Below are 25,327 nucleotides of genomic sequence, written 5' to 3'. Positions count from 1 at the left end.
GTAAATTGTGTCTTAATCAGTTTTCCATATGCATAAACTACCGCGTTAAACTAAAATTAACGCGCTAACGAATATCCGATATATCGAAATGCAAAACTTATCTTGAATTTAACATTAAACAAGCACGGAGATAATAATGGTAACATAAACGCGCGAGAGTTCGGCAAGCGATAAATCTGAATAATTTTAATCAATCAAGCAGAGGTAAATTTATTTTTAATTAAGATACCGAGCACATTGATGGAGTAATCGAGTTATAAACGAATAAAAATCAGACCACTGTCCATGATCGATCATCGCACGATTCGCGCGTTACGAATTTGTAACACGAAGAACTTGATAAAATATTTTCATTGCCGATTTCCTCTCGCGCGTCGGAGGGTTTACCGCCCCACGGAAGAGAGCGCATCAGATAATTTAAGGGTGGCATACCCGGTAAGCGGCGCAAACGACTTTATCGGGATGGAAAGACCTCCCCCTCATTTGCATCAGAATCGGCCGCCCTATAAATATCCGTAATTCTCAGGATCGCGCAACCGTACCGGTGATTAATACGCTACACGCGCATCCGTGTAAAGTGCACACACGATGCATCCTGACGCAGGGTAAATAAGCGGTCGCGTCGCGCGTGAGATGTGCATCACGAAACGCGACGGATCGCAAATTAATTAAGACGGTTTGCTCTCGCTGTATACGTTGCGGATAAATACGGGATGTCAACTGTAAAATATGATGCGCAACATTAAAGACGATCGCGACACATTTTGAAACAATGTGCAACATCAAGGAAATAACATGATTTCGCGATGAGTTTCCATTGTACCTCGAGCAAACGAGATCAGATAATGAAACGCATAATAATGAGATAAGCACGATCGTTCGTGTACGCGAAACGTAAAACGGGATTTTTTTTAGCGCTTCCGTAATTATGCAATGAGGTCGGTAGCTGGCCTCATCTCTGGGTTTAATTATCACTAGGAAACCGACGGAAAAAGGGCGTTTTTTCCACAAATGCGGAAATGTGGCGTCGATGAATCTGTCGAAAAACGCGGCAACATTGCGGTGGCCACTTCGGGAAAAAAAGATAAAACACAGTCACGCAAGAGCAGCAGCAACAGCAGCAACACGAGTAGCATGTTACAGCGCGTTGCAGTGGTCTCTGAACCGCAGATGGAGGTTCCACGCCCCCGTGCTCTCACACCGAGAGCGAGAGAGTCGCATATTTCATTCCAGGAAAGGTCCACGTGGACACCGTTCTTATTACCGCTGGAACCGACGAAATATTGGAAAACTTTTGGAGGAAACTTATTCCGCTGTTTTCCGTGTTCTCGCGAGAAGAACAGTTCATCAGTAAGGTTTCCGCTTTGTGAAATAGGTAATGCCATGAGTCATTCTAAAGGTTATTCTTACATTCCGAAATACATCTTCCAAATCCCAAAAATATAAAAAAAATCTCGAAGAAAAAGACTTTTTGACAAAAGTTGATTGGATTAAATAATGATTAAATCTCTGAAAAAGAAATCCGAGAATAGTTGTCTTTCTACGAAATCTCTTTAATGTCTAAAATGACTTGAAATGTGAGATATAATAGTATATAAATAACAAATTAAATCATCATGATATATCTACATTGAATACATTTCGTTTGCCGGTTTCAAGCTGGCGTTTAGTACAAAAAAGTAATTTTTACTTGCTGCACGAAAATCGTTTATTCAGATTACGCAAAGAAGTCCGTCATGCGTTTTATCTTTCGTCCGTAAATCATAGGAATACCAATGGTGGAATTCGAGGAAAAAAGGGACGCGTTATTGCAGCCGGACACAAAAGCCACTAGGGCTTTGACTGGAGGTAACTCCAACCGTAAAACAAAAGGTGAATAGAATGACAGTGTCTGCTGGTGAATAGTACAGGGAATAGTACCTAGTCCGATAACGAAGTTAAGATTGACATGCGATACTATCTTTTTGTTTGTCAAACAGTAAGCAGTTTGCGCGGGATTGAAAACTCTGGTTGAAAACTCCGGATGCGTTTCCACAAATGTAACTGAAAGAAACACATTTCCTACGTGTCCCAATACATTCTGTAAAAGCAACAGAGTAAACACACTCGCAAGATATCGACGCCTCAACCTTCTTCCTGAAATTCGAATCTCGTTCGGCTAAATCTAAAGTGAGTGGGATATTCGATGATATTTTAGGGCAGTATGCATTGTGAAGCCGCATATAAAATTGCTATACCACCAACCAATAATAAATATCATTTCGCCTTTGAAACCGCACTTCTGTCGCACGGGCGCGCATAAAAACGCTCACGACCACCGCAGCATCAAAGGCAGCTGTGCTATCGCGAGACAAAACCCGAAACTATCGCCGACCCAGATGCGGCGGTGGCGGTGGTGGTGGTGGCAGCGGTGGTATCGAAAGACACCAACGACATTTCGATATTTCAACCTCACGCTACGCCCTTTTCTCCCCCACGACGGAACAGCGTTCCGCTGCACAGAACAATGCGACCATTTGCATTTTGCCGCGGAACTGGAGATGAAAGAGAGTCACGGTCGAATATTTTGCGCCATCTTTGGCCCGCCCCTGTGGCCTTCTCCTGTTCTCTCTTTTTCTCCTTTTTTCTCTCTCCCCTTTTCACCATCCCCTCGCTAAGGACTCTAGGCCAGAAACGAATTGTGAGAATTATGGAGATTTCTACTATCAACCCTCCCATCCATGCACTTCCTCGTCGGCCAGTTAGCTTCAGCTCGCGATTATCGCGAGTTAATTCACGGCACTGAATAATGATTAAAAGCGCGTACGTGTAATCGAGAAAAAATATTCATTGCTAGCAGCGCGGTAATTGTATCGTTTTATACGCTTGAGCGATTTCGATCGGCTGTAACGCAAACTGTAACGCATAAACTGTTCTGCTAAACACACAGGAGAGATCACTACGATCCACACTAATATTGTTGGGTAATTGCAATTTTGTATATAATGAAATGCCACGGTTTTCACTAGAATATTTAGCCGCGCGAACAATTTTTATCTCGTTCGCATTTATCTCTAAAATATCATTTTCGTAACTTTTCAGTTTGTAAAATAGAATCTCTACTGTTTTGCGATACATAAATCTACCAAATTAAAAAGTAGCAGTTAGTCAAATGTTATGCGATTAACGCATAAATAGTTCGGACTTAACGCATAAATAGCTCGGACTGTGCACATAAAACGACGAGATATTTTATAATAGTCTGAAGCATTTCGCGTTTTCAATGATCAGTACTTTACCATCATCTTGGATCATATTCCAAATGATCTAAGCGAGAAGTTTAAATATTCTATGTGTAGACTATACGCGCAGATGGCCAACTCTGGTCGACCGTCTCATATTTTACTCGCACGTTATTCCGCATGCGAGTTCTCTTACTCTCGTTTTTCTCCTCTTTTCTTATCCGCCCGCACTCTTTCTTACATACTATACATATTCCACGATTTCCTTATCTTATTTCTTAATCCCGATTTTCTCTGCGTTCTTATCCTGCGTATGCAACTTGCTGCTCCTTTGCCCTATCTTTTTTCCGTCATCCGGATTGCATTTCTATTTTTCTTTCCTCTCTTTCTCTTTCTATCTTTCTGCCTCTTACTCTCTGTCCGCAAGCATCTTATCTTTATTACACTGCTTTCTTCCTAGATTCTCTCATTTCTCCGGAACTCCATCTTTTCCTTCTTTCTCCTTTTACATAAAGCATAAATATACATTAGACAGATATTATGGAGAAAATTTACCACTTCACAAAAGTTTGGAATGCGCGAATATATATTTGTTATGCAGGAAAAGTTTCTGATTACACTGATTACGCCAGTTACACTCATCTCAAGTATATATGGTAGCTCAGAAAAAAGTATTATCAATAAAAAAGATACAGATACTATCCAAAATAGAGTAGGATACACGATATAACTCAATATCAAATAGTTAAATTTAAGACCAACAAACCGACAAATTAAAATATATACAATAATAATAAACGGTTTCACAATTTACTGTTTATCGTAGTTATTTGTTATGTATAATATAACAGTAAATATATAAATATTCATACATTTACAACGCGCATGTTTTGTGAGTACGTGCGTATCAATTCACGAAGATAGGCATTCATAAAAATAGAAAAAAAGCATAGCAATCACTATTCACTGGAAGGATTTTCAATGAAAAATCCGTATAGATCCATTTCGAAATAGCTGCAAGCATCGTGTAAAAAGTCCTCTAAAATTAGTCGAATTGTTTTGTTCTCGCACTCCTGTCTCCATATAGCAAATAAAATTCAATTAAATAAAATTTAATTAAACAAACTATGTTTTATTGCTCCTACTATAATCAAAGAATAATATTTTTTTTTTCAATATTTTAAATTAAATTTTTTTATTCGTAAAACAAAATAACTCATTTTAGTAAGCATAAAACATTAAAAATTGACATGACAATAAAAACTGATAAATAAAACAGCGATCGCATAGTATCACTAATATTTCCATTTATGACCACGAAACGATACTATGTGTACTTTATATTCGCCATTTCTACCAGATCTTTCGTACCTTTCCATATTACAAATAAATGTTCATGATTATTAATGGCATAAATGTTCCTCGAAATGGCAGATATGACATGTCCCATTCCTACTCTCGTTTCATATCTCACTAAAGCAAACGATTGAAATCACATTGCACGAGGAACGCGCGCAAGTTTGGCTGGCACTCATCGTGAATTACCGCTATCATCACGATCTTAATATAATATCAAGTACGAATCACGCGAGAGAGAATGTGCCGCACTCACGTATATCGTACCATATAACCATAGCATAATTCTCTTCGTTGTTCTATCGTGACCAAATAAAATCAATCATGGTTGAACGCACAAGTATCGAAGCTACGCTCGGGACAATCGTTCGGGATACGGGTTCGTGTAATACGCGCAGTCGGAGAATTCGGTCCCGGCTATCATCTGCCGAACATACTCGCGCTATTCACTAAGCGTCGCGTCGGGAATCGCCACAAGTTTCCCCATTGCGCATCAGCAGCAGCGGGATTCAAACCGACGAGTCTATCCGAGATAGCAGGTCTATTCGATGGGATTACGAAGCGGCGAACGCCGCAGCTTACGCTAGTAGGATGTAAGTAGACGAGTAAACTGTCGATCATAGCTTACACGCTAAACGCGTGATGCATAAGTATTGATAATCTCCACCCAGTAACTCAACTTATACCATGCAAGGTACTTAATATACAAAATGGAACGAAGTAATGACGGAAGTTTCTACTAGACTGTTAATAGTTATGTGTTAAATGATAATGTAGCAACAGTGATGTACACTGTGATGTATGCGACATGCATTTTCGTAATTTATTCTGGTTCTTTTAATTATTAACTCTACTTCGCCAGCTTATAAATTACGTTATATTGTAAATATAACTATTGGCAAATGTGTACATTATTATATACTATAGTTGTAGAATAAATAAAATATAATTAAAGATTTACAGACTAATTTTACGATAGCTGTAAAATAATAATTCGTATCGGTAATATTCATAATAAGTTTAAGGGAATCCGACCTTATATTCGCGCGCAAGAAACAAAATAAATTTTTCTTGAAATCGAACGTTTTAAATTAAGAGTATTACTCAAAGTAGAGGAATTAGTACAATGCTAATTAAGTAATGCCCCATTCTCAACTTAATACCTACTAATACTTCCTAATGCCTCGATTTTGCTCGCCAAAATTCTCTCACGATTTATTGGAAAGGATGAAAAAGTGAATAAGATAAAAACTGCAAAATGATGATTCAGCGACCGAACTTGCTCTAGGTCGATGAAGTACGTTCGTTATTGAAATTCATATTTAAGTACGGTTGCGCACATATTTGGGCTACAAGTTCCCTGAAAATAATTTCCTCCTAGAAGAAATTTTACAAAATTGATTCATAAATTTTCGCTCTTTTTAACTGCCAATGTAATGTACTTTCGTAAGTGATTAAAAACTAGTTTTCAGTGAAATAAATTCGAGGTGCTCTCAGGTGGTAAATTCTGTAGATTCGCCACAAGTGGGAATTGCACGTTAGTCGACGACTCCGTACGTGTAATAATACACGGCGAGCACGCGCATGCAACCGTTGCGTATAATAACGATATTGCGCGGTCGAAATTATTCTAAATCTGACGCTCTACAAGTTCCAGAGGTGCTGCCACGATGTTCGTGCCCGCGTGCGGCACAGGCGCATGCCCTATTGTTAATTAACTCGAGATTTGTTGCTCGAGCGTTGCCGGATGACAGTCTGGAATTTACCGGATGTAGCGCGGCATCCGTTAAACGCGCGCAATTTACGGAAGGGGTCTCAAGAGTAAAACAAACCGCGACCGGCCGTCGGCGACGTTTTCTGAAAAGTACCGGAGCCAACCGAGCGAGGAGTAGGATTCTCTCTCTTGGAAGTTTCCGCCGCAACTTTTCCATGAAGAGAGAGAAGAAAGCTCAAGGATCAATGAATAAAAGGTAGGAAGAAAGAAACGGTGCTGACCACCGGAGCAAGCTGCGCGAATGTTTTAATTCCACGGGGGGATGTGGCGGAAACAGAAGTAAGACAGCGACGAGAATGGCGTCACAATTAGTGAAATAACGAAAGAGAAATGCTGGCTGTTTTTAGAGTTAGCGTTTTACTACCTCTACCACGACAACCAGAGCCCGGAATCGAGAAAGAGTTCGGCTGATCTCTTACCATCCACATTTCAGAATTACATTCTGCGTTGACTTCCTTTTCAAGAAGAAAAGAACCATCTTTTCAAGAACTTCGAAGAGCTGGTAAAACGACTGGCAGCAATCTTCTCTTGAAAATTTTTAATTTTTTAATATACTTGATGTACGGATCAAGTATTAAATTGCAAGTGCTCAATAAAAAATATCTCCGATGTTTGTATTACGTTACTTTATGTTATCCGATATATGTATCGCAATAAAATACGAACATTTTGATCAATTTCAGAATAAAAAAGTTTTCAAAAATATTAGATTACAAAACGATATAAATGATTCGTTTCACTGTTTTTGATTATATTAACATAAATCGTGTGTTTGCGATATATAATATATACTTATTTCCTAAATTGATAGAGAGAAAGAGAGAGATCTTTGACTTATTAATTTTTTTAAAATATCAAAGATAGTATTTCTGTAGTCTAGTTTCTAACTATTGAAGCGACGAAGTCTGCAAGTTCAAGTCGGGATGCAGAGGCTATAATTTTCAGAAATTACGTCTTCAGTAGAAAGTCCGCCGGTACGAGCTTCCAAAGGAAAAAGAAGAGACGGAGACGCGTGGAAAGAGATGAAAAGCTGTGGCTGAAAAAAAAGCACGGAATTCCCGAGCACATTCTCATTGCATATTCAATGGGATAGCACACATACACGTGTGTACCTGACTCCGGGAAATGCAGAAAAAAGAATACGCCAACTCTGATGTACGATCTGAAAAAAAAAGGATGCGAGTTCACCCCGGCGCGACATTGCGAATGCAAAAGCGAGATTAAACGAGGACGCGTGCGACCCGATAATTTGTTCGAGAAAAAACAAGTAGCATCATGCACTTTCGGTAACTCGATGCGTGCCTTTCAGCATATTTTATAGTCACCCATTCATCTATGTACTTATCCGACGCAGGTCCGCGTAGGTGACATATAAATAATAATTGCATTCACGCATCACACGCGGTATCAGAAAAACTTGTCACCTTTATGGACATATCAAAGTACAAATGCAAAAATACGAATAGTATGCAGTAATGCGATCAAGAATTTAGTAATAAATGAAATAAAAGAGATTTCGGGTTATAGTAAGTGGGTGAATTTTAATAGGATTCTATTTCAACCTCCATTTTCCTTTACCTCGGTTTAATTACATTTCTTACAATTTTTCAAATTGAAGCATTAAATATCTTTAATAGCTCAAATTCAAATTAAGATCACATAAGTATAAAATTCGCTTGAAATTAAACGAGCAATTTGTGTCTATTACCGGCGAAGTAATATATTAAGTACCTGCTGGAAATTAGATTTCGTACAAATTGAAGCGAGGATAAGCCATATAATTCTCTCCGTGACTCCGTGAAGGTGGAGAAGGACAAATATCTTGCATCTGTACCCGTAAAACACTCAACCTTCTTCCATAAGTCTCCAGTCGCACAATGACATTGGTCGTTTTCCTACACGCGCGCAAATTTATTCTCCTGCATCACACATACGCTTGCTATGCAGATTTTACATCGCGCCCTCAGAAATACCCACCGGTACAATTTCGCAGTAGCTTAGTAATTTCGATTTAGGTCCGATAAAGGATAGCGGCATTGAAGCCGAAGGTGAAACTCTAACGCGCGGCTTTCGATTCAAACCGTTCCAAAGCGAGTTCCGCCACGTCAGTTTCGAACTCTGATCGCTGTTACCGTTCGTTAACCTTTAAGCGACCGAAAATTCGGAAACTTGAAACACACCATCAAGGGGACATTCATTTTACATGGAGAGGATTCAAATTGATCAAATTACTCACATGTGTTGATTCACTGATTAATAGAAATTCAAAGAAAACGTTACCAATGATCTTTGACGCCTAACAGAATTCAAGCAAAATAAAAAACGAAATTAATAAAAACAAAATAGAAAAGAATTAATAAAAACAAAATAAAAAAGGAATTAATAAAAAAGTAATAATATAAGTTAATTTGATTTTACATATCAGTATAATATAATTAATACGTATATTGATTTAGTTGACGCCTCTCTAACTCGCAACAGAAACTTGTAAATGATTCGCGCAAAAAACGAGATACGACAGTACTTCAAACTAACTGAAGGAGCGAGCATTTCTGACGATCACGATCGGGAAATTTTGCGCACCGTCGTTGATGAAGCTGCCATACGTAGTACCGCGTGGTATGATAAATTACCCTTTGAGTTTGCAACTACACACTCGCGGGACAGCAATAACAAGACGAGCATCCGAAAGCACAACGGCATAACGGGCCTGGAACGAAAGCGCAGCGCGAAACGTAACCGACGATAAATATCCAACCGATATCGATATCCTCTCGATCCAGCCAACGGGCTGCCGTTGGTGCTCGTACTATGCCGGCGATACGTCGCGTTCGCATTCGGTGCAAAGGATAGGTAGGAGGGTGCAAACCGCGAGATATCACGTCGATAATCCGCCGGCAGACAGTCATAAGCGCGTACGCGGCGCTTTCTATCCTTTAGCGGCGCGATTTCGGGCGAACCGTAGATGCACATTCGCACGGCAGAAATCGGCGAGCTAAACGACCCTAATTTCGCAGAGTACTGTAATAACCGCGCGCTACGGCGCGATCAGAAATGCGGATGAATGGTCTATGGCGGGATGGAACGCTTAGGGAAATGAACCGCGATGGGCTTCAAATGCACGAAAAATCCATCGTTGTGCGTGTTGCTTTAGCGGCACCATTTTCGCGTACCAGGAGAAAAGAGAAAAATCCTCGAGAATTGCGCATTCTCTAGGTGACTGTGCTGCTTCTCGTGACAAGAATCAGCCGCTGAAATTCTTCTTTTTCTCCCAGTGTCTGCGCGCGATTAAAATTGTAGCCGGGGATTGCGTGCGCGTCGACATCCCAAATTTCCGCCAAACTCCCTTAGCATATATTCTACGAAGAGCGCGATAGTGTCCCCTCGGTACACCGTGCCGCTTAAATATTAAAAGCAGAAGGATGCACGAGGGCTTTCCTGAAACAGGAAGCAACGGGCGAAATGGCAGGTGCGGGAGAGACGGAGCGGGGGTTGGAAAGATTAAAGTTCGAGGTAGCTAAGAGCTAACGCACTCTCTATACGGCGTGTACGTGTGTCGCGATTTCAAGCGTTCGCCAGGATCAAATTCCTCGTCGAGTAGCTTGGCTGGAAACATTCTGCTTTAACCCGCCCGATACGTGCGCGCGCGCGAGTCCCTCTTTGGAGGGCTCTCTGGAACGAGTCGTGGAACATCGAGGATGCTGAGAATTCCATCGGAAGACGCGGAAGGCGAGCGCCACGTTTCAAACCACGTCCGATGAGAGTTCGCCGCGAGTCTGCGTCTCATCTTCTCTCGTATCGTCTAGTCTCATCTTTCATCTCGTCTCTCTGTTTCCGTGCGCAATTGCATACGCAAGTACGTATGCTTTGAAAAGACCACTTAAGTCGCCTCCGAAATGTACCATCGGGAAAATCGTACTTAATTACAATATCTGATATAATAAAAGATACAATATTCAAATGTCGTCGCCCAAGTACAATCGATTTTGTTAACCCCTAAGCAACTAAATACATTCAAGTGCAAATTAAAGATGCAATAAATTATTTCTTTAAAAAATTGATATATGATATACAAGTAAATGAAGTATACAGAAGAATATGCAACTGCGCCTATTAATAAAGATAATAAAATGAAAAATGGAAGAATAGTCTCGTTATTTTACGTTTCCACGCTTTTTCATTGTTATTGGTGATAAATGTACTGGTGCGTTCAATATTTAAAAATATCAGTTTCAAATAAATAACGTCTATTTTTTTGTAAAAGATGTCTCTCCGTAAAAATAAATATATATATATATATATATATATATATATATATATTCCATTTCTAAACTTCATCCAGGCATACTTTTAGATCAAAATGTTCACGAAAAGCAAAAAATCATATAGCAAAAATCATAATAAACGGCTCTGTATTTTGAACTGGTCAACCATGCAAAAGTGCAGCTCGATGTAAGCGCTATTATCAAAATTCTCAATTTTTATTCGAGCCGTATAAGCGCGACATATCGCAGTTATTTGCGTGTAAATTTTGCGGATCGCGTTGGTCTGGAGGCATCGATTTTTCGCGCCGCATATATCAAAATTGCGCGACGAGCACGAGCGCGCACATACTCATGTCGATACGTAAAATTTGTAAACTACATTGTCTCTAGGTGTAGGTCTGCCAAGTGCATACGCAACGGTCGTGTATGTGGCTGACAGTAGAGAACCATTTCCATGACGGTGCGTTATTGCTTTCGCACTCCGAATTCCCAAAGTCTCAAGTCACGCTATGCGATCCCCCTATGAGCGTAATGTGCATCGTGCACATCGGGCTCCTGGCCCCGGGCACTAACGTGATGTACCTCGTTGCATACGACTGCCGGCCATCGGAACCTTTATCATTGAGGTCTGCGTGTACCCTAAAATCCACTGTGGGATCCAAAGCGCTACGTTTACGGAAATTCATGAGGGAAGATCGACGAACAAGTAAAAATGAATTGGAATTTCCCAGTCACAATTCACGCACAGTCTCTTGAAGAAAAACAGTTCTTTCTCAACTCCGCAAAAGGAAAAAATATCTCTTAAATCGTCTTTTAATTCGTCTATTCCTCGCGAAGTCTGTTTGCGGGTTTAAGCTGCAGTTCGACTCTTCAACCGCTTTTTCGCGTTATCTTTTCAATCTCTTTTGCACATCCCGCTGTCTTCTCGAATCCGCAAGTTCGATTTACTTCGTCAAGTGGTTAAACATTCGTGTTTCGCCAAGATTTTCGTATTTTCGCTGGACAGGAGTTAAATTGCGTTTTGCGTAATCACAGCTAGGGGGGATTAAAAAGAAGACAACGCGACATAAAACGGGAGACAAGACAAGAGTAACAAAGAGACAAGCGGCATACGCTCGTCGGTGGGCGCCGCTTAATTTCCGTTTTAAATGCGGCACAGAAGTTGCAAGTCAAACGGCCGGGGGAGGAGATGAAAAACTGAAATCGAAGCGAGTGCGACAAGAGAAACACTTTATTCAACGTTTACGACAGACGAAATATGGTCGCAGCAGCTTTACGCGAATCCACGCTACATTTATGTAAAATAGTCCTTCCAGAGCGCGACTACATTTCCTTGTGTTACGCATAACGTTAAGCGTTCGATAACTGGAAGTTGAATATCAATTAGAGAGAGAGTTAAATGTTCACAACAAATTTTCATTTTAGATAAACCATAAATACAGGAATTATTAGATAGTTTTTGAAATTAGCAGCAAAAATAATTTAGCAAAGATGTTTTTTTATGTCGTTTTGTGTCGTTCTTATTTGTGTATGTAGATACAACTGACAAGATTTTCATTAAAATAAAGTGACTCGATTTCGCCTCGCATCTGTATTAACACGATTCCATATGTAATGCTATAAAAAAGTTACAAAAAGCGATCAAACTGAATCCGCTACGCCCACGTGAAAAGAAGTAATTGGTTGAATACACCAAAAACTTTATCTGCGTCATATAACATACTGCGCTGACGAAACAGTGAGGCAAAATTGTACAGAAATTAACACATATTGCCACACGGCGGACGGACGCAGCAAAACCGCACACATACAAAAAAAAAGAGAGTAACGTTTTTTCAGCTAATTTCGCGCTCCGACTGCGATTTGTTCCGATTGCGCCCGCCCAACCTGGTCACCGTTTATTCGGCTGCATTTTTTCATCGTTCCATGATCGGGACGCGATGACAAAAAAAAAAGGGACATTTCACATAGCTCGAACAAACGCAGCTGGCTCTAGATCGAGTGCCGGCATCCAACGGGAGCTGTTATTTACGAGCAAGCAACACGACCGTGGTGTGCTTAAAATTTCTTGTCGTAAAAGCTCGGCTGTAGCATGCTTTAAAGCCCGGAGGAGCACGCGTATGGATGTTTACGAGAATGAGATGCTACACGGACTCTTAACGAAACAGATTTCGCCGCCAGGCAACCGTGTCGTTTACTACAGCCGCATATTAGTATGCTTAATTGATTCTGTCACTTATTAGGAAACGTGTTTTATGCTCGCATATCGTTAATGACAAGAATTTTATTATTGAAATAAAAGTGTTAAAAGATCATACAAATATAATAGTTAGTAATTTTCATCTTGTAACATAACAATATCTTTTTATAAGATTTGAATACTTTAGACTAAAGAACTTTATTTATCGGTTCGTAGTTATTGGTGAGGGATGAAATATAAATATAAAATATGAGCAGCAACTAAAAGAGTTAGGCAGTCTTCTCTCGATAGTTGTTCTAAGAGAACTGTTCACGATTTGATTGCATTACGCTCTATTATATGTATAAATAAAAATCCGACAGTATATATGAGAAAAACTCTGCAAGTACAATTACATTTTCCAATGCTTAAAGGCTCTATGTTCGAATGACAGAAAAAGAGCCTATTTCCCCTCCAAACAAGACGATCAAAGGTTTATTACAAAGCTTCGTTATACAGTAATTACTATGTGAACCCTGCATGCGTGTCACGCATGCAGCAACTCCGTTTTCGAGGGAAATGCGTGCAAACTGCTCGCCACGAAGAAACGATTTTATGGAACGGAATTAGCTTGTAACAGGAAATTCTATCGTCCTGCTTCCAGTCGATATTTGCATAAGTTACGCGGCGCAAAGTAAAATTCTGAAAAGAATATTTAGCCATCAACTGCATCTTAAAAATTTTAAAATCTGCCAACGCGCATCAAAAAATATATGTCACGAAAGTTTAAAGTAATTTTGCACAAAATTAACTAATTTTACTTGAATTATGATGGATGTCTTAAATAATGTTTTATTCCTATTTAATATCAAGTTTTATTTCTATTAATTACAGTCTAGCTGATCAACCATACATTATATTTTCGTTCACTTTTCCTCCCGTTATGAAATCACGTATTAAGATTTCATTTTTGAGAAATATACAATGATATTGCATATGTATGTATGTCACTTGTGAATGTGAACATTTACATCCCACGGAGGGATGCGAAAAGAAAACGTACCGTTATGGAAATCGTTCACGGCAAGCAACGTGTTAAAGCTGCAACAACTAGAGATGCAAACTGAACGCCATTATCTGTATCGCGCGACAGGTTCCTCCTTTCCAGCTTCAACGTTTCGTAAAATTCACGATCGCGCGCTACGACATGTAACGAACACGGGAGAATGGAGGCAACGAGAAGCGACACGTGCTGGAAACGTAGGTTTCTCCATTCTGGTCGGAAGAAGGGCGACGGGGAATGAAGAGCCACGCAAAGAAAAAAAAGAAATACAAACGGTGAACTGCAAGGACGGAAAAGAAGGAAGCGAAGGCGCGTAGGGAGTATTCAGTGGCTCGTTTCGTCGAGTATCGTCGAGTTAAACATAAAAAGGAATGACCCTAACTGCATCAAATGACTTTTCGCGTATTAGGAAATTTTAAGCGCAATTTCCAGAGAATTGCCCGGACCGTCGAAATAACTGGCCGCGCCGCTGCGAGTGCGAAATCGCTCTCGCCCTTCACGGAGTGTCTACTTGAAATTTCTGAATACATTAGACGTACATCTCGCTGCAAAAGTCTCAAAAAATATTTAAAAAAGCATACAAAAACTATGAAAGATAAGGTAAGATAAGGTAAAGTAACATAAGGTAAGGTAATATAAAATAAGGTAAAGTATAAGGTATGGAAAATGGAGTAAGAAAAGATAGAACGATAGAATATGCTAAATTTAGCCGAAAACGAATATATATCGCTGTGCTTCGTAAAACATAAATTCAAAATCGTTCTCGATAAGCGATAAGTTAAATAAAAGTCAATGTCACTATACAGAGCTTAAGATGGAAGTTGCTACAATTTTTTGTTATTATTATATATTGTTATAATAAATCACAAGGTTTTTCATTCTTTCAAGTTGTCTCAAGAACTCATGAATAAATATAAAGTCAAAAGTTCCTACGCATCTCGTAAACATTTCACGCACATTTTATATTGGAAGAGTTATATGACAAAGTAAAGTCCTGTATTCCTCCCATATACATCTGGAAACGGTATAACGTTCAATAACAGCGTAGTTCACACTAGACGTCAAACCTGCATCCTACGAATTGATTGTATCAGTTATTTTTACTGCTAGGACATTTTACGAGACGAGTGATATTTCCTCGCTGCGTCAAAAATGACAGAGTTATAAACGCCGAGAGTTCTGCCACTTTTTTCCCATGGTTTTATTTCGCAGTTTTCTTTCTTTTTTATAGCCGCGTGAGGTTTGGAAAAAAATATTATCAAAAGTAACGCACGTGTGAAAAAGTTGAAGGTAACCCACGCATAACGTAATTTTGAAAGTTATACTAAGTTAAAGCATCACTTTTCATTAAATCCATATTGCTAAACTTGGTTATGCAAGATACCAATTTGATGATACTGTTATTTGAACACAAATGAGTCAGCTAATTCCGCAAGCGAGAAAGAAGGCGACAACTTTCAAACTTCTAAATAAGATCTAAGAAGCTAAGCGCTGGCTTTTTGCGAGCTGAATATATTCGAGCATATTAGACCGGTTGCAGTATATTCTGATGAAGCAAGAAAGCGCTATATTCTACAATATTCTAATTAAAGTGAATAATGTAGAAATGTGAATTCGCCTTTTTAAAATTGAGTCAGGAGAAGAAATATCATTTTTTCTTATAAAAGTCTTGTACTCAGTTTGGAAGTGCATAATGAACAAGAAACTTCTACTTTATAATTACTATATAAAAAGAGCAATTTAATAATAAAAAAGCTGATAAAATGAGAAGTTTGTAATGAAAATCTGTTAATAAAGTATTACGAGGGAAAGAAAGAAAGTGTCTTTTATTTCCAAAAATCTTTACCACTTGCGACACGCGCTACATCATCTTCTATCATCACATGTTCTATCAAGATTCAATGACCAAGTTGTAGTAATAACACCTCACTTATATCACGCAACGCATGACACAAGTGCGTGTAATTGCATAGGAGTCTCAAGGTTGACTCGCTGGTTGACCGCTGGATAATCCCACCGCTTGCATTGAATTATAACATGAAGTGCATTATAGCAACGTAATAAGCATCGCGCAAGCAAAAGTACTTTTGTAGAAAGTTTTCTCGCTTCCATCGATCGTTAGGCATTTATGCATGGGTCTTCTCGAGACGATATTTCTCAATCGGAAAATAAAAATTATGGAAGAGTGGCGGAAAGCGAGTGACCGCGCGCTCGCAAGAACGGAAAAATAATTTCTTCGCGTTTGACATGCGATAAAACGTTTCAACAAAACGCTCGAATGTCCCTTCGCAAACAAAAAAAAGAAGCGAATGAAAGAAGAGTCGTTCAAATTGAACGACGCGCACGGATGCATTCGGAGAGTAGAATAAAATTACCTTATGTGCCACAGATTTTTCTTTGCGTGCACGTCAGCACCCCTACACCATCCCCACAGTTTACCCCACGCGAAAGTTTGGTAATTTCGGGAACGAAATGGCGGGACGATCGAAACGTGTCGCCTCGCCGTCGACGGACTTATTCTCGGACGTGTGCGTGAAGCATTGAAAGATAAACGGTGCCACGGGGCAAAGGGGAGACCTCGTGCTGCTACTTCAGGGAAGAGGGAGAAGCGGTTTTCAGGCCATTCGCACAGTGGCTTGCAACGAACGGCGATGATATAGCACGTTACGTCATTTCAACGGCGGATACAGCGGTGGCGACGAACAATTCGTCATTTGTTGAACTCGTTAACCGCGATATCGCTTTCTTAATCATACCGCGCCCATCGATCTTCCCCTTCATCGAGGAACGAGGGAGGGAGAGAGGAAGATGCATCGTTTCTTCTTCAAGAGACAATTCCGGAAACGCACACATAAATCTTTACGCGATTCGTTCTTTGTGTTTTGCATGTTTGTTGATCGTCGAGAGTTCCCAGCCGCAACTAATGAAAATTACTTGGATCTTAACTACTCACTCGACATTATCGGAACCCAGATATTTCAGCGGGGATGTGCACGCGCGTCGCAGAGCTTGAAATATCTCCGCGACAATGCTGCTCGTCGCGACGATTAATTCGCACGCTCGTATCATTCGGGAACCGTGCGTGAATACGTTGTTAGCGAAATTGGCGCGCTTAACTTAACGACGGAATTTACAATATTAATCATGACGCCGGCGATACACGGGCCACGTGACGTTTTACATTACTCGTAATCAACATTGCGCATGGCTCCGCTAAATGGAGGATTACTAATTAACGGTGACATTATGTTAACGGCGTTAAATGCCGTAAAGTCGTCCATTCATTTTCCCGAGGATGAACATGCTATGCTCGAAGCTCTTCGGTACTCTCGAGAGTATCGTTAAGTAGCGGACTCGATCCTCGAGACACAAAGTGACGTTTCGCGTCAGCCGGCACGCTATTGCTCATTCACGCGTTGCAGGCACACGTTCCACGTGTACAGTCCGATAAAAATGTTACTTACGTTCGGTGATTGCAGCGCGATGCCCCCGGCGATTACTCGATCACGGGAGAAATCGTCGAGAATTTTCGACGTCGACGTCAACGACGATAATGACGACGGCAATGTGACGTGGGAGGAATCACAGAGAACCGCGTGCCCGATAACCTCGTTCGGTTATCGCGAGACACAAACGCTCACAGCAGTCCGGCTCACACGTCGGATCACGCGTGACCCTCGACCGGTTTTCTCCTCGAACGGTACCGGAGATCGACTCTGATCACAAATCAACCGACAGCGCGCTCGTGTTTCTTTGTCCTTCTTTTATCCTCGATGTTTTCGTGAAATACGGAAACGCCCGGTTACACCCAGTTGGTAACCCTGTCGCCGCGGCGATTTACTCGAATCGGAGGTTATTCGCGTAACGTGACGCGCGCTCGCTAACCGGAAGATCCGACAGCTGCCTTGCGCGTCTCCCCACGCAGACCCGAACCACGCGCCACGGAATCCGGCAGTGGACTGACGCGGGACGGATGCTGCAGCCGGTGTGTTGCCTATTGCCTTGCCGCGCGCACCCTCCCCTCCGCTACCCGGCCGTCCAATCGTGCACTCCCTCCAGAACGTCACAAGCGCCGACTCTCCCGCGCTCTCGCCCTCACACTCGCGCGACTTCACGCGACTACGCGTTGTCGTTAGAGTGCATGCTTTCTCTTTCTCTTTCTCTTTCTCTCTCTCTCTCTCTCTCTCTTTCTTTGTCTCGGAACATCCATCCCAGGCTGTCCTTCTCCTTCTCTCTTTCTTTCTCTCTATCTCTGTTCTCTCTCGGCACGGTCCTCGCGCAACATCCCCGCGACAACAAAACTCGCTCCAACTCGTGCGCTTTCATTAACTAAACTTCGATACTGACAGAATGCACGCGTGGGCGATCGGAGTGGTCGATAAATGAAAAGTATGGGAGAAGGGAGGGGCGTATTAATTACACTATTCTATTTCTCAGTTTCTACCTGGTTGCCCATTTGTTACCGCGCGCCATTTTACCATTTTTTCGAATTATTCCCGCGTGCATGTTTCACAACGCGAATTTTTCAACACGCGCGAAATTCACATTTTTCTGATGGAGGACAGGTAGACGAGATACTTTTCATGACGGGAATTTATTAAGCTACCTCGTGTCACGCGTCTCGCTCAAAGTTTTGCATCGCTGCCGACGCTCAATTACGTCATATTCGCATTCGCTTATCGCCGACACGCGTCCCGGAGTTTATTTACAAACACTGAAAAATTGAGATGCACTTAGAAATTAAATAACTGCAAAAGAACATGTGTCAAAGAAACTTTTTCTGCAACATCGGACTGGCATTTTACGTTCTGGTTATCAATTCGAAGCACTGACACTACGGGTGACACGCGGTCGTCGCACTATCTACATTTATCTTTTTCTCTCCGAAATTTGAATACGCGTCTACGTCGTCACAATGAGCGCAAAGCGCGACTAAAATAAACGAAGAGAACCGTCGCCTTATATGGCGACCGAAAGTCGGAGGTAAATGACCGGCAGCACCGAAACGTGGACCACCCCGTGCATACATTGTGGATTTCTTTCTCTCTTTCTTTCTCTCTCCCTTTTCTCCTTTTCTTTCTTTTTTCCTCTCTCTGACTCTCGTCATACACGCGTCTGCCTTCTCGCACTCGACCGGTTTTCTCTACTCACATGTTAACGCTCCGGTTTACCCTTTCGCTTCGACGAGTCCAAATCGCGTCCGTTGCTCCTTTTCGTCCCCTATTTGTTTCTCTCCTCGCGAACCACCCCCGATACTTCCGATGGCAGAGGAATGTGAATGCATAGTGGCCGCGAGCACGTTCCTACGCACGCTTCGAGTTGGAGCATGCATGATGCATCGATGGCGTTGTACGAGCGCCGAAGCGTCCGTGTCATCGTGCCAAGCGCATCTAAATGTCCTCGTTCTCGGAATTTCAATTCGCCTACGTGCAATGAGATAATGCCAGTAAACATAAAAATTATCAAGATCGAATATGGCTAAACTAGAAAAATGTGTAATATGTAAGAGTCGAGATGTCTGTGTGTGTGATTTTTTTCTATACTTCACTTTCACTTTTGGAACGCGACGACTATCAAAAATGAAGATGTTTCAAAATTTCACGTGGATTTTGTAAGCATTCTTAACGTTACAAAATCTCATAAATTCCTCAAATTTTCTATTCTTAAATTAATGGTTATATAAATATACATTTCATTAAATTATGGAAAAAATATCCTCTCTTCTTTAACAAGCGTGTAAGAAACAAATAATACAATCAATTATCCTTCTCTGAAAAAATCATCAGAAAGGTGCAGTTATACCCAACTGAAATTAACTTTCTGTTCTCTTCCTTCTTTACTTACTGCCTATTACTTCCACACATTCTAAAACAAATCTGGGAAACCGCCGTACCAAACTTTTTATTTGCGTTTAATTACGCTCTTCAAATATTAATTATATTTATTCGCATATCCTTTTTGCGCAAATTGATTCGATCTCTTCTCTGAACGCCTCCAAAGCTTTTCCTCGTGAAAAGCACTCAGTTTAGTAGTCACAAAAACAGTCGCAAACGCGATTGGGCAAATGGAACGGACGTTTCGCACGCGGATTAATTCGGCTCGGACGATCGGTCGGGCACTCGGACGTTCGGTTTCCGAACTGAAAAATGCATTCTTAAAGTCCGTCGTTCTTCCTTCTGCCGTAAAATCCGCACGTCGTCCGGTCATACCGCGCGATTTATTTCCCTTGGCGACCGCAATATCCTTATCCACGATCTGGTGGGCTTTAAAAGAACAGTCAAACGGGGAAGCGCGCGAGAAAGAGAAAGAGGGAGAAAGGGCTGCGGTTCGTACCTAGTTTCTTCGCGAAACTTTAATTTCTCACGACTTCGCGAAAGTCTCGCCGGTTGGCGACGCGCCGTCTTTGCCACCTCCTAGGATGTAAACGTGCACAAGTCGTGCCGAAAACTTCTTACAACGACGTTGCATAGTGTAAACGTCTGTTTACGACGAGCTGTGCTACCTCCTCTCAGCCGTGGAACATCTCAACCCTCTCTGATCTGCATTTCTCTGTGCGATCCACGAGAAAGTACGGCGAATCGAGATAAATTATAAAGAAATATTCATGGAAATACTCATGCGGCAAAAGTTCATTAGTCTCATTATAATGAATTAAGCGGATTACACGTACACGCGTATGTATCGTCGTATCGATCGATTTGCTTCATCAGCTTAATGTCCCGCGCAGATTTGCTATGAACGCGTAATGGAGCGGCAACTATAAAAACGGTTTTGTTTTCAGTTGGAATTTTACCGTTACTGCGCACGGATAAAAAACTATGGGGGAAAAGTAATAAAAAAGATACGGCGAGGGAAAACTAATGGATTTTAAAGCGAGCATTTAAATCAAAACCGTTCATTTATATCTTTATCCCTGTTTATTTATTAAATAACGGCAATTAATGCTTCGCGCGCTCGCTGCGGTGCGCGTAAAAAAAAATGCAATGTTTACATATTGGACCGCAGTGTGCGCGCGATATGTAAAAATGTGCAATCAACTCAATCCATCGTAATCGAGTGATTTTGCTCGATCCGACGTTTTGACTGGCGTCGGGATTTCTGTCTTTCCATCCGCGTCAATCCGTTGAATTAATTCGTTTGTTTTGACGATTACTGTAGTCGAACCGTAAGTCCCCCGTTTATTAATCGCCGTTGAGAGTTTCCCTCTCGGAATGTTTGCTCAAATTAGCATTATTATTTCCCATCGCTTTTTTCTCTTTCTTCCTCCCCCCCCCTCTCTCTCTCTCTCTCTGTCTCGTCTCCGTCATTGCCGTTGACAATTACGGATTACAAGCGATAAATTAAAGCTCGGCTTAATTACGAGCTTGCGTGTCATACCGACTGGCGCGAACGTTACATGGCATGCGTTAAGGGCACGGGGAAAAGAGCGAGGACAGGAAAAGGGTCGAGAAGAGAGAGAGAAAAGGACAAAGCAACGGCCTGCCTACAGCGAAACGGTGTTTGCACAATTTTTTGCTCTCATCTAGCTGGATTAATGTGTAAACCGAGCGGCTCATGAAGAAACGGCGAGCCGCGCCGCGTGACAAATAGTCGTCGTACGCGAGTTGATTCGAGTACCAACTCCCTCTTTTTTCCAGCTCTTTCATTCTCGTTTTGCATCGCAAGCCACGGCTACCTCACGTAGTGGCGCTTTGGTGAACGAGCGCGCGCAAGAGAGACGAGATTTCACGACGACAAGGAAACAAGGCGCTTATTACCAGCGGCGTCCAGTCGGATGCTTATCCGGCTGAAAAATCACGTCTCGCCTCTCAAGCTCCGAGCTTCTCTTGCGGTTTCCTGTTTTTCATAATTTCCGCGTTGTTACCAATTAGATCTTGGCACTTACGGAATTGGGTCTGCGCTCTTTAACTACACGCTCTTTGTGTACGTAAAGTGAGACAAGTAGGATAAGTGAGCCGTAAAGAGAGAAACATAAAGGTACGAGCTATCTGCGTGGCGACAGCACCATTTTCATACGTCAAAAAATAGAGGGAGAAACGCGGGCGCGTTAAAGACGTCTTTAATACGGCGAGATCTAATTTTATTCGAAAGATCGTTATCAATTTTGCCGCGAAACATTCACAATGACGATCGTGCGAACTTTGACATTTATTGAAAACGGAGACCGAGGTCTTGGAATGAACACACCGAAATCAATGAGGTCGCATGAATCTTTGAACAGGAGGTACATTCTTTCAGGAACGCGAACGTATTGGAGCACATCACGAAATATCACTCGCGGTTAATGGTACGGATGCGCGGAATAGACCTACACGAGTGGAGTGCATCGACCTCGAGGATAAATCGAGAACGGCGGGATGACTGGCTGAATAATTTCTGACCGTCTCAGAGATATTGTTGGCAACGTACACTCGTGAAAAATTCACGAATCATTGGCAGATATTCGAGCGCGAGTATGTTGATCGATTAAAATAACGCAAGGAGGAAGAAGTTTTCAGCGCGACAGTTGTCTTCTCTGACGTCAATTATTCATATTATTCATGTCATTCGTATTGTCAATCGACTCCGCTTCCCTGTCAGTCAATTTATGTGTATTGTTAAAAATATTATTCGCTTGCATCGTTTTTATTGGCTCCGACGTGCTTCCGTATGTAAATTTTTTTCCGATTCCGCGCGGAATGGGACCATCCTTTTCCCTGGTGAATAAACTGCTTACCGGAGCTAATTGAATGCTCATTGCTGCATCTGATTATGCACAGAGATCGTTTCCCGAAGTTACCATTTACAGGCCACTATGTGTATGTACATCACTGGGCGGACGTATATGTACGTCGGTCGTATCCTGCCTGCCCTGCGGCAGGATCCGTTTAGCGTTCATTGTCCTACGACGCTCGCGGAAATGAGCATTCCACGATCGAATGTTTAGCACGCGTCTCTCTGTTACGACGGATGTCATGCTAACACGCGATTACAACGGACAAGCCCGACATTAATTGACTAATGATCGCGTCTCTGCAAAAACCGATAGGAACAGTGTCACACATCTGCCGATTCCTCATTACGTTAAATTCCGGATAACGGAACAAGCAAAAAGTTATTTAACTTTCGTGTACGAGCTGAATCGATGCGTATATTTTTCAACATTTAAATAACTAATTATTATATATCAATATTTGTGTTACACATAAAGTATTCAACAAGCGAAATATATGAAAATGAAAACAGATTTTCGGCCATCATCGTTTTCCGCTTTGCAAATTCCCAGATTTTATCAAAATGAGATTATAATATTAACTGCTCATTCAGAGTGCAAAACGTGTAACTAAAAATATTATAATTAAACATGCATTTAATGTAAGCAGAATTATCACAAGAAAATCATTTTCACGAAATTTATGAAATTTTTATTTTTGATGAAATTGAAAAAGGCTCTTTAATTCAAAATTGTAACAGGAGAACGAGGAACAATTAGAGTGCAACACATATATCGTGTATATTACCTTTCATCATTGATATCATTTATAATTGTTTAGATAACGATCGGATACGCCAGAAGGTTCATTTGAAATCCTGCTCAATGATACAGCTAGATAGGATTTGATGAAATGTATAAAGAAAATAATAAAATGTCTATTAAAATTCGCCTGAACGCTAATGGCAAACAAATAGTTCCTGGAAGAGTGGAAAGTAAAACAGAGTGAGGAAATACAAAGTTTTCAGGAGAAAAACCGAGGAAAATGAAAATTAATCGGAGTCACGCATGCGTTCGCTTAAAAGAACTGGCGAATTAAATCGAGCAGACCATAAGCACACACTATCAGTGTCTATGACGCGCCGTTTCGCCCGCGGCGGGTAATGTTACGGCTACTTTACAGATTGCATATGGATGAAGCGGAATGGCATACGCGAAGAGAGCACGCTCTCCATGTGGCAGATGAACAGATGTTTCAACTGAGTATGTATGCAACGTACAGAGTGAAAACAGAATGGGAACGGCGACGGACATAATAAAAGCATTAGGATCAAACGTTACGCCGTTTTCGTTTGTAATAAATGATACGCGCCCAGGAAAATATGAGAATACGCCACGTAATATTTCGGCCGGCGTAAAATTCGCAACGCACTATCAATCATACTTCCGAAGACTTCTGGTTGGAACGTTGCATTCTTTATTCCTCTTATACAAAATACAAATAATAAGAGGGATATGAAAATGCAATGTTACAAGGGATGATTAAAATCAAGTCGAAGATGAAGCGTTATGGGGAATCCTTTCCATCCCTACGATTTTAATAAATTCGTCAGTGCTTTATCGAGAAAACGTGAAGTTTCTTCCTATTCCTCGTGAAAAAGAAACATTATTCGCTCCCAGAGAATAAATGTTTCTCTATCAGCGATATCTTTCGTCGAAAAATAATACATTGAAAAATAATACGAACTTTCATATTCCGAGGAGAAATAAAAACTTATGCAATGGAGAGTTTCTCAATTGAAGACATTAACGACTTAGATTATACATATACGAGATAAGGAAAAATGGAAACAAATCTCGGTTTCTCTGGAAAATGCTTCTTGCGGACTAGCGCAGTCGTTTTCGGGATAAGCGGCATTTGCATCGTCCACGTGGAAAGAAAAGCATCAACGTGTCACAGGGGAGAGTAATAACAGAGACCGCGCTGATGCTGTAATCTGATGCGCGCGATTCTCCGTACGACGAGATAATCGTGTCGTCGGCACAAATGAATGTTTCGACTTTTATGCATTCGTCTCGCGGGACGCGCCTAATCGTGTATCCGCGAGACGGGGAAACGCAGAAATTATGCGAGAGAACTGTGAGGCCAGCTCCGCTTTCGATGTACCTTGGCACTTAGCAGCCACGAATAAACCACAAGCAACGAGTAACGACTCGCGCAGCTGTTTAAAGCGACAAACGTGAGTAACGGCCGTGCTGCAACTCTTCGCTGCGCTTTAGAGGTCTAGCCATTATACAGCAGAAGTAAGTTAAACTGCCTGCAAATACAGGAAGCTTATCCTCTTTCGAAAACAGAGAGGAGCAATTGCTAACAAACAAGTTTCGGAAGGAATTTTCAAAAATTAAAAGTACTTTATGTTTCTCAGTTTTATCAGATTGTCGGCACTTTTTTAGGTTTTTTAGAAGAAAATTTTAAACAAGAAAATTTAATTCTTTTCTAGTCTATATTTAACATGTGTTTTAAAAATAAAATAACACAAATAATATATTTTACTTTTAATTATATATATGTACGTATATATTTTAGTCCGTATTTAATGTATTTCTTACTGTATATTTAAAAATTTTTTTAATTTTAAATTTAATTTTTTAATTTAACAAAGCTGTTATATAATTCTCCAACAAGGGCGGTGAATACAATAGATGTGAATCTTGTATAAAGGATCAAAAGTTGACTATACAATACTGCCCTCCGTTGTTCATGGTAGCCCCGCGGC

At 41.0% G+C, this 25,327-nt stretch overlaps 1 protein-coding gene across 1 annotated transcript in view; it reads right to left on the bottom strand.

The window, feature by feature from the left end:
• Nucleotides 1–17,842, bottom strand: part of LOC105282071 (prolyl 4-hydroxylase subunit alpha-2) — an 81,547-nt gene extending 63,705 nt beyond the window's left edge. The window contains exon 1 of the mRNA XM_011343779.3: nt 17,323–17,842. The gene's annotated coding sequence lies outside the window, so the exon portion shown is untranslated. The remainder of the gene's footprint in view (nt 1–17,322) is intronic.
• Between the last annotated feature and the right edge of the window lie 7,485 nt (nt 17,843–25,327).

This window comes from Ooceraea biroi, chromosome 7 (assembly GCF_003672135.1).
Source record: "Ooceraea biroi isolate clonal line C1 chromosome 7, Obir_v5.4, whole genome shotgun sequence".
NCBI lineage: Eukaryota > Metazoa > Arthropoda > Insecta > Hymenoptera > Formicidae > Ooceraea > Ooceraea biroi.
The sequence above is the reverse complement of the archived record's forward strand: the minus strand, read 5'-3'. Positions and strand labels throughout refer to the sequence as shown.